The sequence below is a fragment of the Vicugna pacos genome, chromosome 17 (genome assembly GCF_048564905.1).
Source record: "Vicugna pacos chromosome 17, VicPac4, whole genome shotgun sequence".
Lineage (NCBI taxonomy): Eukaryota > Metazoa > Chordata > Mammalia > Artiodactyla > Camelidae > Vicugna > Vicugna pacos.
This window is the reverse complement of record NC_133003.1, coordinates 44,345,135-44,362,946: the sequence shown is the minus strand read 5'-3', so window position 1 is coordinate 44,362,946 and position 17,812 is coordinate 44,345,135. Positions and strand designations below refer to the sequence as shown.

General features: G+C 41.4%; 1 protein-coding gene across 4 annotated transcripts in view; it reads right to left on the bottom strand.

The window, feature by feature from the left end:
• Positions 1-17,812, bottom strand: part of CNTN4 (contactin 4) — an 809,034-nt gene that overhangs the window by 45,816 nt on the left and 745,406 nt on the right. The window lies entirely within an intron of this gene.

Below are 17,812 nucleotides of genomic sequence, written 5' to 3'. Positions count from 1 at the left end.
AGTTCATCCGAGTCAACTCTAGCTCTTGGCCCCAGTCTGCTGTCATGTCAGTGGTCTCCAACCATGAACACTGAGGTGGTATTCCTGCATTCGCTCGTACACTAGGAACCACAAGGCTTGCCCTCTGGCCTGCAGATCATGCTAAGAAAGAAGAAAGATCTGCCTGCATAATCGTGCACTTTGAAGCCCTAGAGCCCAAGACGCAGCACACCCTCTTGTCAGGTGACAGCTTGCTCGGTTTCTGCAGGTTGCCCCAGAATGCCATGGACAGTGGGGGACTTGCATTCCCACCAGTGCTCGTGTCTCTGTGGATTTCTCCCTGGGAATGCTGCTGCAGCACGTCTGATGTCTGTGCAGCCTGGCTACCTGCCTCTGTTTGCCTGGCCATGGCAGAGATGAAAATTAGTTGGAAGAGGAATCTGAGGAAAGTTTCTGAAGGACAGAGGAAGAACGCAAAAATGAAACATATGAAGGATGAGAGAAAAATCACAGGAAAAAGATAGGAGAGAAATAAATCCTCAATAAAAGAGTACCCCCAATTTCCAAGAAGGAAAAGGACACCTGTCTGCGAGTTAAATAGGCCCACTTAGTATCAAACAGAAACGAGAAAATGAAGAGAACAGCCTGTAAGTGTCCAGAGGGAGACAGAGGGAAAACAAAAACAAAGACAGGTCACACGCGGGAAAAAAAAATTAGAATGGTTTTGGACTTCTCAGCAGCAATGCTGGAATCTGGAAGGCAACAAATCAATACCTTCAAAATTCAGAAGAAAAATTATTTCTAGCCTAGAATTCTACTCCCAGCCAAACTATCATCATGTGTGAGAGTTAAAGAAAGAAACGTGTTGAGAAGCAAGGAATTTTCCAGGAAACCACTGCAGTATGTGCTTCAAAAAAGGAAGGAAGACACAAAACTCAGGGAATTAAATAGGGGATCCAAAATAGGAAAGAGAGGGTGGAAATTCCCACAAGATGATGAAATAGCATCCTAGAAGGATATTTTAGAGTCAGTGTCTAATCATATTTTTTTTTAAATTTTGAAAACTGGCCAAAAGCTTTGGGTTCAAATTAGTGATATGTATATAGAAGCTAAGTAAGTAAACAAAAAGACAGTAGAGAAATAAAAAAGATATGAAAAGGAAATAAAAGGAAATGAATCACAGTTTGTTCCATTGCTCACTTGGGAATTGCTTTGCACAGTCACAATTATATAACGTAGGTTAACAATCTAGCCAGAATTACGATGTATTTAGGTAATAAGAAGGGTACCATGTGGGTCTGGGGTGTGTGAAAAAGAGCTAAAAACTCCTTTCTATAGCGAGTCAAAAAATAACCCCTAAAATGGGAAAATCAAGACATAGCAAAATAAGCACGTTAAAGATATGAAAAGAATGCAAAACCAAAAAACCAACAAACAAAGGCCCCCACACTGCGCGTGGTTACCTCTAGGAAAGGGGAAAAAGGGAACAGGAGCATTTATCGTTTTCATATTAATGCTCCTATAGGACCCTGGAGAAAAAAATTAAAACTAAGAAAACAAAATTTTATCAGGTGGACATTATCATGCCTATTTCAGAGAAGAGGAAACTGAGGCTCAGAAAGTCGCACAGTAAGTAAGTAGTGGAGGGGAAATTTTCACCAGGGTCTGGGGTGTTCTTAACTGCGGGATATACTTAGTTGCCTCTAGAAGGGAAAAGACTTATTGTTTTGCAAATTGTCTTTTAAGTGTCAGGCTGTGTGCTCAGTGCCCTGCACAATGCTACCTCACTTAAGGCTCATAATAACTCGTCTTGGTGGGTATTATTCCTATTTTAGGAAGGCAGAATCAGAAGCTTCCAGAGGAAATGGTTAAGATCAGAATCTGAAGGGAGATTTCAAAGCCTACGGCGCTTTGACCAGCACCACGTCCTCAAACACTCCCCGTTACAGTAGTGAGTCGACGATACTCCCAAGCTTCACATGAGATTCCTAAAGTTTTCTTACTGTCAGCCCTGCCTCTTTGACCTGCTGTTATTGAGTCTCAAAAAATTCAACTCTGATGTGTCTGTTTTCTCTGGAGGAGCTGCGCCAGGCAGAACGTTTCCTGACGGATTTCTCGTTCTGTCACCTAACCTTCATTCAGGCGAATGGCAGTTTTCGGCTTGACTCACTACATCTCTGAACAAAGACTTCGGAGTGACACATTTGCATTTTCCCTACATTGACAACAGAAAAAGATTTCAGCACAGATGGAAAACTGTCCAAACTTGACATAAGATCATCCTGCCCAAGAATTAACAGCCCTCCTCTTCTAGGAGGGGACACTGTCTCAAATATGGAAATACACATTCTCTCCACACTGACTATTAAGTGATGGTTAATCTGGATCTCAAAGGATGTTCCTCGGAGAACCCAGAGGAGGAGTACACCGCAGAAACATCATCCACCCTGATCGTCCCACTACTGAACATTACGAGGGTCAGTTCTGGTTTATCGCTGTTGTTTCAGTCTATCAACCACACGCCGTCCATTCTACTTTGGATGAAAAACTACATAATAGCCTGGTGGTAATGCATCGTCTCTGCCATCGTGGTACGCCGGCATGGAACTGACTGCATCCCCTACGCCGTTTTGCTCCCACGCCAACATATGTGTTACCAAGCCTGTCCGCTGTCACACAGATGGATAAGGGGGCATTACCCTCCTTGGTCACCTCCTCGGTGATCTCACTTTCCAACAAGGTATCATCCAGAAAACAAGCATGCATTTTCCTAACCTAATGCCCTGTTCTACATACTGTTTTAAAATAAAGCCAACTTTACTTCCTAGGTGCTTTAAATTAAACCAGGTTATGTGACAAATGACAGCACCCTTTCAGTCCGACATTATAGATAACCACAGGCAGAGCCAGGTGACGCCTTGTGTAGGCTATTGATTAAAAGGAGCTGATATCCATCTTTCCAAGCACAGAGTAATCCTCTGGCATTACAGAAATGATGACAATCTTACAGAGAAGGTTAATCAGATACACGGGAAATCATAGCTGCTTCTTGATAAAGTAGACGTCACTCAGGGATCAATCACAGACCCCAGCCACCCAAGCCACCGTCCCTCGGAAAACAGAATTCAAGCAGGCAGACACTGGTTTGTCAAAGACCTAGTGCAAAACAAGACATTCTGCAGGTTTGAAGCGTTTTGCCTGCTGAGAGCATTGATCTGTGGGTTTTATAATACATGCACAACGGTAAGCAACATAAATAGAAGAAGCAGATACAGAGTAATGATTTACTTTTACTGAGAGGAGGGTGACTAATCTCTCAGACCTCAGTGCTGCTGCAAAAACACTGCTGGATTTCTGGCACATTTTCAGGGAGGCTTAGTAAGACACAAAGTTAAGCTCTTTGAGACACTGCTCTTGGACGGCTGCAGTGGAGGCGACAGGAGCAGGCAGTGGGAGGAACACAAGCACGATGCCATCGGCTGTCACTTAGAGGGACCTACTCAATGCCAGGGGCTGGTGCAGGTGTTCCAGAGTGAACTCGAATCCTTCCAACAGTGGGACGTCCCATTTTCTAGAGAAGGAGACTCACACTTGTCAAGATGAATTTGTTCTACATCACAGACCCGCTCAGAGGGGCTGGAGCTGGTATATGAAACCAGGCTGTCTGACGGCACAGCCCAGATGACCTTCACTGGGCCCCGTGACAACCCCTATATTTCCCTGGTCTGTCGCTTATTAATTTGTTTAGCTGTGACTTTAATAACAAGAATTTGCTAGCTTCTACGGGAGGCAACACAAGAGAGTACAAGGAAGCAAAGGCTACTGGGCCTTTGCTTGGATATGCAATTTCCCCTTTCTGGTTTCCTCTACAAAAAAAAGGGGGCTGGAAGAGAATGACCTCATCTTCTAAGGATCTCAGAGGGTCCTTCCAGTTGGGTCAGTTCGTGAGTCGACTATGACAACAGGATGATCCTAACGTGCTGCAAAAGGAGACCTGGTTATGTGGTCTGATCATTTGCTCATTCATTCATTCATTCATTCAAGAGATAGTTACAGAGCATCTTATATTTGCCAGGCAGGTGCTGAAGACTGTGGGAACAGGCCAGCAGTTCTGGCCCTCATGAAGCTTACTTTCTAGTTAGGGTGATGGATGATGGGAGTATAAGTAAACAGAAACAAAAAATATGTTCTGATTTTGAAAATGTGTTAGGAAAGAAATGAATAGGGCACCATGACAGAGAATCCTAGGAGGAAACTTCTGAAGTGAAGGATAGAGGAGATTCCTGAAGATTTGAGATCTGAAGGGAGACAAGGAGTCAGCCACAAAGCGTAATTAGGAAGTGGGGTGGACAGGAGGAGGGTTCTATAACACAGAGAAAATTTACCCAAACAGCTCATAATATGATAATAACTATATGAAGATAACAATATGAAAGACAAAGACAAACATGCCAGCATACTTGAACATGCATGCGCACGTGCACACGCACACACACACACAAGTAGACCCTACTTCTGGTAGGTTTTTGCATCATCACAGCTCATTGGCAGAACGAAAATAAAAACAATAAAAAACACATAAATATATAAATAAATGAAACGGATGTGCCTCATTCTTTAGGTGAGAAAAGTGAAGCTCAGAGAGGTTATGAAGTTTGGTCCAGGTCACCTAAGCTAAGAAAGCAAACAGGCTAAAGCGAAGGTAACTTAAGTCCGCTGGTACCATACGCATGTACCATAGCACTGAGGCTTGCCTTGGTCAGCGCACCTGGTGGGATTCATCTTATCCAGAGCCCAACCACAAGTTCTACTCCTGGTGTCTCACCATATGGCCTCCAGGTAATCAGTTCAACCCAGTGACACAGCCAGTAATGCTAGCTACTGCTCCGGGCTAGCTTAGGGGATTCCACAGAAGATTTTTCTGGAGGCTTCAAACTTCAAGTTGCCAATCTATGCCATGATGACAATAACGATGATACGTAATGCCCACCATATGTCTGCCACATGGACGGGTACCATACTGAGCACGTGGCAGAATCCTCACTTAATTCTGCCATCATCTTTATGAGGTAGGCGCCATTTTTATTTTCATTGAACGATTCAATGGCTCAAAGTCTCAGAGACAGCAGACTGTAATGGAAACACCACTGAACATTTACTTTTAAGACTGGAGTCTGACTTGGGATGGACGTTTACTAGCCGGGTGTCTAAAACATGCCATATTACCTTTCTGAGCCTCAGAGTCCTTGTAAAATGGGAAAACAGAACCCATGCCTGTTTGCCTCACTCAGTCAAGGTGGCATATGTCCTGTGTCATGTGAAGTGGCCGGTATTATTTCCCTGTGGACACTGGGTCATCTCTTCCTTGATTTGAATAGAACAGTAAATGGCAGATGACACAGAAAACAGCCCAAGCTAAAATGCTGAGCAAGCCTGTAAGTGCAGCTTGTGTACAGTATCCAACAGGCACGGATCTGACAGATACTAAGTTAGTCCAAGTACTAAAGAAGGATGCTGGGTGGGAGAGAGGGCAGATGGATGGATTCGGACAGGAACACATAAGTAGGCCTAAGTTTCTGGTAATGTTCTAGTTCTTAAGTTGACCAGGGGCCTACAGATATTTATTGTTTTAATACAATAATACACAGAATTCAAACAAGAGTTATAAACAAACACCCAAGGGGAAATAAGGGCCCGTCATTATTGGCTGTCAATTAGCTGGGAGTCACTTTTTCACCAGAAAAATGAATCATGCCTTATTTCTTATTGGTTTATCAAAATTTACCAAACTCTATGCTTAACATGAGAGACTCACAAATGAACAATAATCAAGTGGGAGTCATAAATCGACTGTTACAAAAATGTGATCGGTAAAATGAGAGAGACGTTCACAGAGAAATATGGGAGTGGTAGGTAGCGAGGGACTAACAAGGATAGCTCCCAGTGTTTTCCTACCGTGGGAGACTGGAATGGTTGGAGCTGCAACCAAACAAAAGAGAGAGCTCAGCAGGAAACGCTAGCGCTGAGTGAAAGGAAAAGGGGGAGCTGACGTGGCAGGGATGCTTTCTTTGTGAAGCCAAGGATGCAGAGGCACAGGCAAGGTGTTTGGGGAGCACGGCTGACTGGCCAGGTGCTTGGGCTGTCCATGGGGGTGCTGTGAACAGCAGTCCGAGAGAGGAGGAAGCAAACATTTGAATGCTGATGTGTGCTCATTAATGCCAATACATTATCTAATTTAGTCTTCCCAACAATCCTCGGTAACAGGTTCTGTTATACCCATTTCACAAGTTCACTGTGAACAGCTTGGAGTGATACTGCTGAGATTTGAGCCTGATTCGTCTGTCTGCAAAGCCTGAAACTGCCCTCCTATAATACGTAAGTAGAGATGGGAACAGATGGGTGCTATTGGACATACCAGAGAACTTTCCTACCCAGTACTATGCAGTTACTATCCAGCACGGTGTCACAGGAATAGAGAGGGACGGGCCGAGCGTCTGTAGAGCTACAGTGGATGGAAGACTGGATGAGAGTGGTCTCCCACCGTGCCCTCAGGAGGAGAGCGGAGGGCTGTGCTCACAGTAGAAGCAGGATTGAGAGAAGCACCTGAGTAACTGAGAGTCATAAAGCTGGTGATCCCTAAGAAAGTGTCAAACTCCAGGAATTATATGATTCCTGGATATCAGAGCTGGTAAATTTATTTTATTACTCCCCATTTTTCTTTCTTTTTTTTTCCAGTGTGCAGAATAGATCATAACTTACTTTTTCCTTTTAAAATTGAGATATCATTCACAGAACAGAAAAATCACCCTTTTAAAGTATACAATTCAGTGGTTATTGTATATTTACTATTTGTGCAACCATCACTAATTCCATAATGTTCCGTGACCTCAAAACAAAACAAAACAAAACACCTGTGCCTGTGAAGAGTCAACCTCAACTTTCCCCTTCCCCCATCTCCTGGTAAAAGCTAATCTACTTTCTGTTTTTGGGAAGGTGCCTGTTCTAGACATTTCATATGAATGGAATCATACAACATAAAGTCTTTGGTGTTCGGCTTCTTTCATTTGGTATCATGTTTTTAAGATTCGTCTATGTATCAGTATTTCATCTCTCTCTGTGGATTAATAACAGTCCATCGTATGGAGAGACCACATTTGGTTTACCCATTCATCAGATGGCGGACATGTGGTTCCCACTGTTGGTTATTATGAAAAATGTTGCTATGAACACTCATGAACAAGTTTTCATTGCTTTCTGATACACCTACACAAGGTTCAGTTTTTAAGTCAGTATATAAAATAAAAGTTCTATGTACTGAAAATTGCCCTTAAAAATCCCACAGGAAGGCACCACCTTGGAATCAATACACCATCCAAATGAGCCAGTTTTCTTGCCAGCCCTCTCTTTGGCCGTGAGCCTGTTGAATTGGCTGGCTTGTGTGTGGTGCCATATTGGATGAAATCAACATGTCATCAAACACTGGGATCCCACAAAGCGTGGTGAGATGATCCCACTTCCACTTTAAGAAGTACACAAAGATCGAGGAACACCGAGCCCGGGGTCCTTTCAGATTCTACTCTCAGGACAGCTTGTGGATGGAATGGTGGGTAAAACTGTCCACGCCATTTAAATTGTCACTTTTCTCTTTCTTTCAGGGATCATAACCTGCATGAAGGTAAAATAAATGTTTATACGATACAAATCTCCGGCAGATGAAAGATTTCATCTCATTTTCTTTGAGAACCTGAGTTAGAGTACCTCTGGATAGATTTTGTTGTTGTTGTTACTGTTGAGTGAAAAAGAAATTGAAAATTAGAGGGTTTTCATCCTGAATTCCAAGTTAAGTACTTCTTCATCAGATCATAAAACTTTAGATTTGGAGGAGGACTTAACTCTCTCTGTTCAAGGCTCTTCCTTTTATAGGTGAGAAAACTGGAGTTTGAGGTGATGTGATCCAAGTGGAGTCACACAATTGGCTGGTAGCAGAGTTGGGACCAGAACCCAGGCAGGCAGGACCTCAGTCACTGTTCTCCCCTCCTGGATGGCAATTATTCTCATATTCACAACATTTAGAAAAAGTAGGTCATACTTTCTTAAGTTTTTTGACTATTCACAACTTTACAACTCGTCCCTGTGTCTACTGTTTCCTTCTTTCTCCCTCTCTTTCTTGTGCTGAAGCTGAACTCTAATCCACCCCCAGGCTGGCAGGGATTCCACGAAGCCAAGCCAAGGGAAAGAGCTATTTTGCCTATAATTGGTGGCTTTTCCTTTCTACACAGAGCTTTCCCAAACACACTGGCACACTGATGACTGTGGCTGGAAGACGGCCCCTTGATTTTCTGCGGCTGAAGCTTCGCGCAAGCTATGTCATTCAAACCCACCAGTCAGATCAATTAGAAATATTCACGAAAATGAGAAGATGAGTTTGCAGGTATTTCATGGCCACTCTTTTAATGCCACTAATCACTCTCCCTATTTCTCTGGCATTTGACAAGAATCCTCGGTCAGCAGCTCGAGAAAGCAGAGTCTTTTTAAAGACAGGGCTAATTTGTTTCCTGCTGAGAGGTGACAACCTGCCTCAATCTGCTTCAGACTTCTCAGAGATAATGACTTGTGTTTTCTCGTCCCAATTAACCACTGGCTGCTCCTGAGAAGACGATGTCCAGTCAGATAACTGAGTTTCCCTTCTCACCAATAACCTCCTGGTACAGATATGGGAGGGAAATGCAGATGTGGAGCAGAATAATATAGAGAATTTAAACAGAAAGATTTGAAACATTCCCTTTTTCCAATCTTCTTTTTCTCACATCCCCATCACGGTCAATTTATATCCACTTAATAATTTAATAATCGGAAATAATCAAAAGGCTGATCTTTTCCCCTGAGTAGTGAGACCCACTTAACAGTGTCTGTCAAATGCTTACAGAGGTTCTGGCAGTATCATCAGGGTGTGATTCAGAGATATGAGACAATCAGAGATAATGAGGGGTTGGGGTCAACTTAGAAAATACACATGCTTGTCTAGAAGCATTCTGACTCAAAAGTTTTAAACATTCTCACAACGAAAACAAAATCAGTCTGTGGGTTCAAGTAAAACAAGCCATGGGAGCTGCCAGTTTGCAGCGTCTGGTCCATAACTGATGCTTCAACACCCCTGATGTCCCCAACATTCCTCTTCCCTCCCCTCCCCTGACTCACCCCTTCTCACCCAATGGTGAGTCTGGGGACAAGCAACGAAGACTTCCCGGCTCTGCACCACTCCTTCTCCTGGAGGAGTGAAGGACGCATGTACGGGGGTCTGAGAGTCCATGCTGTGAATGAACTTCATCATGAGAGAGACCTGAGGTCATACAGGGAGGGGCTCAAGGCCATCTGATCTGGAGTCCATTCTTAGGAAGCCCCCTGTTGCTATGGACCTAGTCACTGTCTGCTCTACCAGCTGTATCGGGGACAAAGCTGACATTTGATTACCACCTGCCTGGGGGCCCTGGCTTACCTCTCAAGGGGTCTAAAACCCAGGCAGTGAACAAAGGTATCATCTACTGAACACCCTCAAATTCCAATGTATAATTAAAGAGAAAACTGATTCTTGAATTGGACTCTATTTTAAGAATACACTATTCATAATTAGCTGAATAACCTTTTCTACCTACACAGCATTGCTGATTATGGATAAATTCACGCTGGGAGGAAAAAACCAGGAAGACTGTACAGCAAGAAAATAAGATCAACGTGACAGAATTCAACCTAATGGCGAGCTCTAAGCTCCGGGGTGAGAAAACACGAAGGGCAGAAGTAAGTTTTTAAACCCATAAAATTGTAGAATGATAACATTTCAGAATTGGGATGTTCATATGGATCAGTGTTTACAAAGTCATCTAAGGAGGCCATGAAAATGCTAAAAAGACTAGAAAATGCCCACCTGCTGCATGAATTCTTTCTGCAGTGTCTCCCCAGAGTAGACGTCCAGTCGTGAACTGAACATTACTGATAATAGAAAAATCCTTAGTTTCCTCTTTTGCACGGTCTAATTATTTGAAATGTTTTCTTTTTACTGAGCACAAGTAACACCCTCCACTCCAACATTTATCACTCATCTCCTCTGGCGCTGCCCTGTGATACTCATAAAGTTTCATAGCTCTTTAAATGTTTGAAAACATTACCCCTCCCCTTTGATCCTCCCCAAGTTCTCTTCTTTGACTTAAGCAACCTCAGTTTCTTCGGCTGTGCTTCAGACTGACTTTAAGTTTTACTACCAGTCTGGAAAAAAGAGACATAATCCTCCTTCAGTTGTGTTTCCATCAGGGCAATCAGACTTTCAGGATTTTCCCCCTCTTGTTTTAGATACTCTATTAAGTTAGAGATAATTTTTTTTAAAGCATAGAATATTATTAACTCACCAGTAATCTCACAGTCCACTATGACTTTTCACACACAGCCAGACCCTAAAATTTGACTCTCTCAACCTATTTTGGGGGCCAAGTGTAAATCTTTATATTTGCCACTATTAACATTTCATCTTGTTACGTTCGGTTCCCAGGATTATCTTTTCAAGTTCATTTTGAATACTGATTCTGTCATCTCCTTTATTCCCTAATGGTTCATGTGATCAGAAAATGTACTCAGCATATTATTAGTAACATCATATGTCACTGATGAGGAATTTCAGTAGGAAATGTTGAGGAAAGAGGGCAGAGGGATGACTCAGAATCTCCCCCCCAGGTTGACATAAGAGCCCTCATCAACACTTCTGGGCTAAGACATTTTACTCAGTCCTCCAAGGGATCCTCCAGCCCCTATTCTCCATCTTGCCAACATAGGTTTCACAAGAGAGCTTTTCGAAAGGGGTCTTTCTGATGCTATTTTAGCAAAAGAAAGAAACACATTTATAAGAAAATAAGGCTAATACTCACTTCTTCAAAAATCTGTACTGGCAGAAAAGTATTAATGACAAAAGAAGTTATAAAACAGTATGTATCCTACAATCTTTTAGTAACAAGGATATTTATTTACAGGTTTGAAGACAGACAGACATAGATTTAAATATACACATACATATATATGCGTGCCTACATGTAACTCTGGGAGAAAACATTAAAAATATTTATTGAATCCCTTTGAATGATGAGATTATCTTTTTTCCCTAATATTTCTATAAATAACATGGATTATCACATATGCAAAAAATAATCTAAAAAAATCGTATGTTGGTGATAATCACTTTTCTTTCTAAATTTTCTTAGAAGATGTAAAATGTCTACTAAAGTTGGTGTCAAGATCATTTAGGTACAATTGATGGAACTTGTTTTCTCCACATTAAAAAGAAAACCAAAATACTTGCCTCTCTATTGTCCACAGTTTCTGAAATATGATCAAGAGCGTTTTTGGGGGCCCCTCTCTGGCAGTGTCCTCATCTCTCCTTTCAGATGTGTTTTGTTTCTGAACGTGTGGGGATTTTCATGCCTCTTGTATGTTAGATAAACTCATTCCACCTAGGATTACCTTTACTTTTTTTTTTTTTAACCTGGTGAATTCCTATTCATGTCTTAATTCCCAGTTCAATGACCATCTTCACCCTCTTAGGTAGTCACTCATCCCATTCTTTTCTTTCTTTCTTTTTTTCTTTCTTCCTTCCATAGTTTGAACACAGCTCTATTTCTTTGCCTTTTGGTATCTGCTCTTAGACTATGAGCTCCTAGATTTTTGACCTTTGCTGTATACAGGTGTTCCCTGGGAAACTTAGTTAAAAATGAAAATTCCTGGGTTGCACCCCTGGTGGTTTCTGTTCAGCTGGTCAAGGGGAGGGTCCAGGAATGTGCATTTACAAAAAAAAAAAGAAAGAAAAAAAAGAAAAATCCTAGGCAGTTCTGTTGCTTGTGGTCCAAGGCCCTCAGTGTCCTAGAGGGAAAGAGATGGCTATTTCTTTTTTATCTTTCGACTATTCCCTTGAGCTCAGACTGCGTCAGACTGTCCCCTCATCACCTATACTGATCTTTATAATTTAGTTTCTTTTGTCTTAGCCACCAAAAAGTATTGGTGCAAACAGCACAGTGACTGGATCTTTTACTTATGCTATAGGCAAAGCCGGTGGGGACAGACAGATGTAGTATCAGAGATGTGCGCTAGGCTTATAGCAGTGGATATGGAAGAGAAGGCACTTCTGACTGGACCTTTTGGATCCCACCCTTCCAGGTAGAACCCAAGCTCTACTTACATTTATAAGCAGTTCCACTGCTGAAGAGAGAGAAAGGGGGAAGAAAGTTAATATGCTAACAGGTGACGTGCTTGCCAGTTTGGGAAATTTTCAAAGCAGATGTTGCTAATCGCCCCTTAATAACATGTCTTGCACTTTTGCACACTGATTATGGAAGGACTAGAAGGCCATGTAAGGAGCCTGTTGCTCTAAATGTTCTGCTTATATTTCTTTTCCCATAACCCGTAACTGACTTTCAGCTCTTCAAATGGCTGCAGAAAAGAGACAACCATTTTAACCTTTTAGAAATGGATCTTGCTAGAGTAAATCAGAGAGAGATGATGGAAATGTTAATTAACTTGCTTTCATCTTGGTCAGACTCTGTCTTTAACCTAAAGGCCTACACAGTCTTTTGAGTGGTTTTCTCAGATTTGACTGCCTATGACAGCTAGAGAAATTCAATCATGGTTTGGTGAGGTTACCCGCACGGGAGGGCAATAGCCCTCCTGCCTCCGGCACAGAAAACAAATGCCAAAGAAGGAAGGCAGGTGATGGTCGCTCAGGCATTATTCTGACATGTTTCTTTTCTGCTTTAGGGCCTGTAAGAGACCAAATTTTCCTTTTCCAAGTTGGGACCAAGTGTTGGCTTCCCCCATGGGTCTGCCTCTAAAATACAAGAAGTGGGTAATTTAAAACACACACACACACACACACCCCCTCTGCCTATGAGAGCAAGTCCTTACAAAACCAGCCTGCATGATAAAGCATCATTCTCAAACCACGGAAGGGTATTTAGGAACAGAAAATAAAAGTTACTTTTACTTTCTTCCTTATTTATTACACAATTAGCCGTTTAAAATCCATTTCAGCTTTGGAAGTGATAAAAAAAGAAAAAGAAAGCATACTGTAGTTGAAAACAAACCACATTGATCCTGAAACTTTCTGTGACTGAAAAGCTCAACAGAAACCCTTTCTTCCCTACAGTTGGGGACCAGCTTTATGGAGAGAGGGAAGATGACAGGCTGGAACTTGAAAGAGATGTGCGCGAGAAAGAGATGGGTTTTTATTTATGTATTTGAAAAATATATAACTTTAATAACACCGGTGATGTGTTCAGAAGTGGCAGCAGAGGTAGGTCAGAGATCTATGTTTTTTAATATCAACCTCCTCTCAAGTAAGGATTTTATCACATTAATAGCTAAATCATACCGATTGTAAAGCAGCTGAAATGAGGTAATTAGTACGGCCTATGACAGCCATGATGAATGAAGCATGTGAGGTTTTCAGTGCCAGCCAGATGGATATCTTCAATATACTTCTTATTATCTGCTTGTGGTAATAAGTTCAATTAAACTGAATCAGTACAACACAAGTCTCTTTGAATTGCCGGAAAAGAAATTAATTATGTGTGCTTCACATTTAATGAAGCTAAAGAGTCATATTCTGTGCGCCTTTTTTGTTTGTTTGTGTTGTTTGTTTTGATTGGTAAGTACTCATTAGGAAATAAACCGATTATTTCACCCTACAGTAATTTTTCTCTGAAAAGAAAATACTTGGATTAAATGGGTTAAGTATCACTAGTAATGAGGTTTTCTCTCTCCTACAATATCTGGGAGAAAAGTGGAAAATCCAATCCATTGTCTGGGTGACTGTGATACAGCATCTCACCACGCAGAGGAATTCTCATCTGAGGTCTTCTTTTTAATCTGAGACATTACGCATTGCAAAACTACAAAAAGTGTTTACCAATACTCATATTCCCATTTCTAGAACTGACAGTCTTTACTATTCTTCCCATAGACCTCTAGCCATTCTCCCCTCTGAATATACATTAAAAATTTACCCAAACAAAATATGATCAATACAGCTAAAGCCTTTTCACGTAACCTTACCCCAGATCCACTCCCCCCCAAACGCGATCACGAGTTAGCGCTGATGTTGAGCAGGTATTTTTATGCTTAAACATTACACTACATATTATTTTTTATGAATAACTTTATATTAAATCATATTATATGCATTATACGAAATACTACCACGTGTATTACACTTTGATTTGCTTGTGTATTTTTTCTTTTGTTACAAACAACAATATAATGAACATCTTTGCAAGTCTACTTCACAACATGTGTGACTTCCTCTAGAGTTAATACCCTGAAGTGGAATTGCTGGGCCAAGGCGAATGTACTTTTTCATTATCACTTGCTCTCCACACTATCTATACCTGTTCGCATTCCTGCTCTTCGTGTGTGAGGTCCATTTTCCTCACATTCTCACCAATACAACGTTTTGTTAGATGTCTACCTTTTGCCACTCTTATATGTAAAACATCGTATGACCCTGGTACTCTAATTTGCATGACCCTGATTAATAGTGAGGCTCATATTTTTTTTTTCCAAATTTTGTTGGTCCACACTAAATCTTTGATACTAAAGGTAAGAAAGTGAAACCTGCCTTCAGAGCTGGCATCGAGAAACACAGGAGTTAAGGCATTATGTCTTCCCTCTAGACTAAGGATGGAGAAATGACGGGCAGGAGGGAGCCAGGGTGGACTGCCAGGGACTTATTAAGCAATAAATTTAATCTATTTTAATAAATAACACAATCTTAATAAATCTAAATCTCAGCATTGTAAAAGGAGAGAAGCTCTTTCACAGAGATTCGACAAAGGAACATCATATCCACGACTGATACTGCGAAGGAACACTATTTACTAAATCTATGTGGCCCTCGCTGGGGCTCACAAGAATCTCAGGCGAAATAACTATGCTCTGCTCCATTGAAATCTTGGCTTCGTGTCTTGGTAGAAAGAGAGTTCCAGGTTATGTTGGGCTCTGTGAACACAGGTGGAACAGGAGGCCCAATGATCTGCTCTTTCTTTAGGCTTCTCCTATTTTAGCTGGCTGGTGCAAACTCCAGTAGGCAGGTCTTCTCAGATCTTACAGGATCTAGTATTGAAATGTTCTGGCCACCGCCCTTCTACCAGGGGATCTGACATAATTAGTATTTAGCACTCCTAACAGTAAATTTTTGCTTCCTACTCTAGATGCCTTGGGTCAGAATTTGTGTTAATCCTATTAGAAAGACCCTTCATTATCGCCTAGAAATAATTGGTTCCAGTGGAAGACATCTAATTAGGCCGAAATGTATTCTATTATCAGGGCCCCACGTTAAAAGCTTTTGTTGTAGGTTAGCAGCCAAACGTCACTGCTGATTACTGATTTCTGATTGATCCCCAGTCAAACATGGATAAAGGCTTGAATAATTTTACATAGAAGATGGGGCTGCTTCAAACTCATTTTCAAAAAAGGTTCCAACTGAAAAGACTCTACATGACTGTGTCGGTCATGCTATGCATGGAAGGGTTGATATTTCTCAACTTCCTACAGTCAAAACAGAAAAACAGTTTTATATAGTGCACTGTAGTAATGTAGAAACCCTTTGCTGCTGGTAAGAAATGTTTCTCTCTGTCTGCTATACATATATGTATAGGATAGCATCTTGTCTCCTAAACACAAGTAAACTCTTGATGAGATGAACAATGAGCACTGATTCCGGTAATGAAACAATGGATTCAACGTTCAGGAAGCCGAAGGAACATCTTCCCTTTGCAGGATTAGAGAATCAGAACACAACATAATCTCTTACTAGGAGTAAACACGGTCTTAGTTAAAACCTACTGAGAACCCTTTTTCTATCACAAATAGCTCAAGTACAAATTTATGTTTTTCTTAATATAAAAGTAATTCTGTGCACTGGATAAAAAAACTTAAAAGAAATTTTATATATCCATTAAAATTTAAAAAATAGATTGAATTTATTACTTAAGAAATCTTTTAAAATCTAGATGGAATCGGGGTAAAATTTGTATAGAGAGCAGCTTCAAATAATAAAAAAAAATTATTAGTAAAACCTACAGCCTGAAGGACCAAATTATTAGTGAAAGAACAACAAATACCCTGAGAGGTGTGTATTCTACCTGTTGAATAATTCAACTGATTTAGGCTGGTGACAGTAGGAAGTTCAGGAAGAGGTTCGTATCTTGAAAAACCTCAGCTGATAGGCTTCTGTGCTCAGTTGACTGGCTTTAGGATTCTCCCCAGCACAACAGTCAGGTTCTAGCACCGTGAGGCCTCCCCGGTTCCTGGAGAGTCAAGGTGAGGACACTGTTCCAGCGTCTGCCAAGTTTTTTCCCTCCACTTTCTCAATCACAGATCCAATTGCCCCTCCTCTGGATTTTCATCTTACATCTAAGTACTGAGGTCAACCCTTTTGATACTGGGGTGAGGCTAAGGGCCTGGGAAAGGAATTTCCCTACCACTTCCAGCTAGGAATAAGACTCAAGGAGACGTGAGTGTTTCCAGTCGTGTTGTAGCATGACTAGGCTATATATCTTGGAGCGAATTTTGAAGATCTGTCTGGGGAAGGAGAAGAGTTATCAGAAGAAAGGATTAGTAAGTTTTGTTTGGTTTTTTTTCTCTAAAGGGCTGAGCAGTAAATGTTCTAGGCTTTGCTGATCAGGAGGCAAAGTGAGGCTATCACCTAGGTACTTATACATTATACGGTCTCTGTCGTGACCACACAGCTAGGCTCTTGCGCAAAAACAACCATCATCCGTATGTAAGCAAATGACATGGCTATATTTCTCTACCAACTTATTTATGCACACTGAAATAAGAATTTCAGAAAATTTTCACGTATCTGAAAGTGTTGTTATTCTCTTGAATTTTTTTTTTTTCCAAGCAGCTAAACATGTGAAAGCCATTCTCAGCTGCTGGGCTATATAAAAGTACGTGGCTAGCTGGATTTGGCCCACGGGCCATAGTCTGCCAACCCCTGAAAATGCAGTCTTTTCCAGACTTTGGTGTATATGAGGATCAAGTAGGGTGTTCATTAAAAATGGGGTGTTTTCAGGCCTCATCCCTAAAGACATAGATATTTAGGTTAGCGGGGAGGCACTGGGAATCCGCACTTCTATGAAGCATTCCACCGAACTTGCACTTGCTAGGTGGCGGGTACAAAGTTCTTTGATGTTTCTGCAAGTGTAGTCTGGACCTGCCAGACACAGAATTACTCCAGGTCATTTTGGATGTAGTTCAGCTTGAGACTTATGGTAATAGCTCCATAGCTCAAAGCCCTGCACTTCATTTTGAGCCCTGGAGGTGATCCATCGGGGCTGGGGTTGCTGTTACCACAGTTTTCTTGCCAAACTACATCAAGACAAAGAGAAGTTCTTCTTCTCTAGGACTGCTACTTAAAAATATCTCTCATATGAAACTCTACAGCAAAGATACCATGTCATGCAAAACGACATGCCTTTAACTCTGCTATAGAGATAAAGATGAATTAGTAAGGACGATACTGCACATAGTGGAGCCTGCCTTCCATATAGTGCTTAACGATGTCTACAATCACTGAAGCACATCTTCAATGAAAGGTCAAATATTATTCTTTCTGTTAGGATCCGGGGGTCTGACTTGAGAACTGTGCTTGCTTAAAATGAAAAAGCAAACCAAATCCCAAATATAGTCTAATTAGCTGAAAAAAATAAAGCCAGTCAAATTTAGAAATTCAGATGATGAGATGATAATCAGGAGCCCCCTGGGCACCTGTCGGAATTCTGCAGCTTGGAAGCCGGCT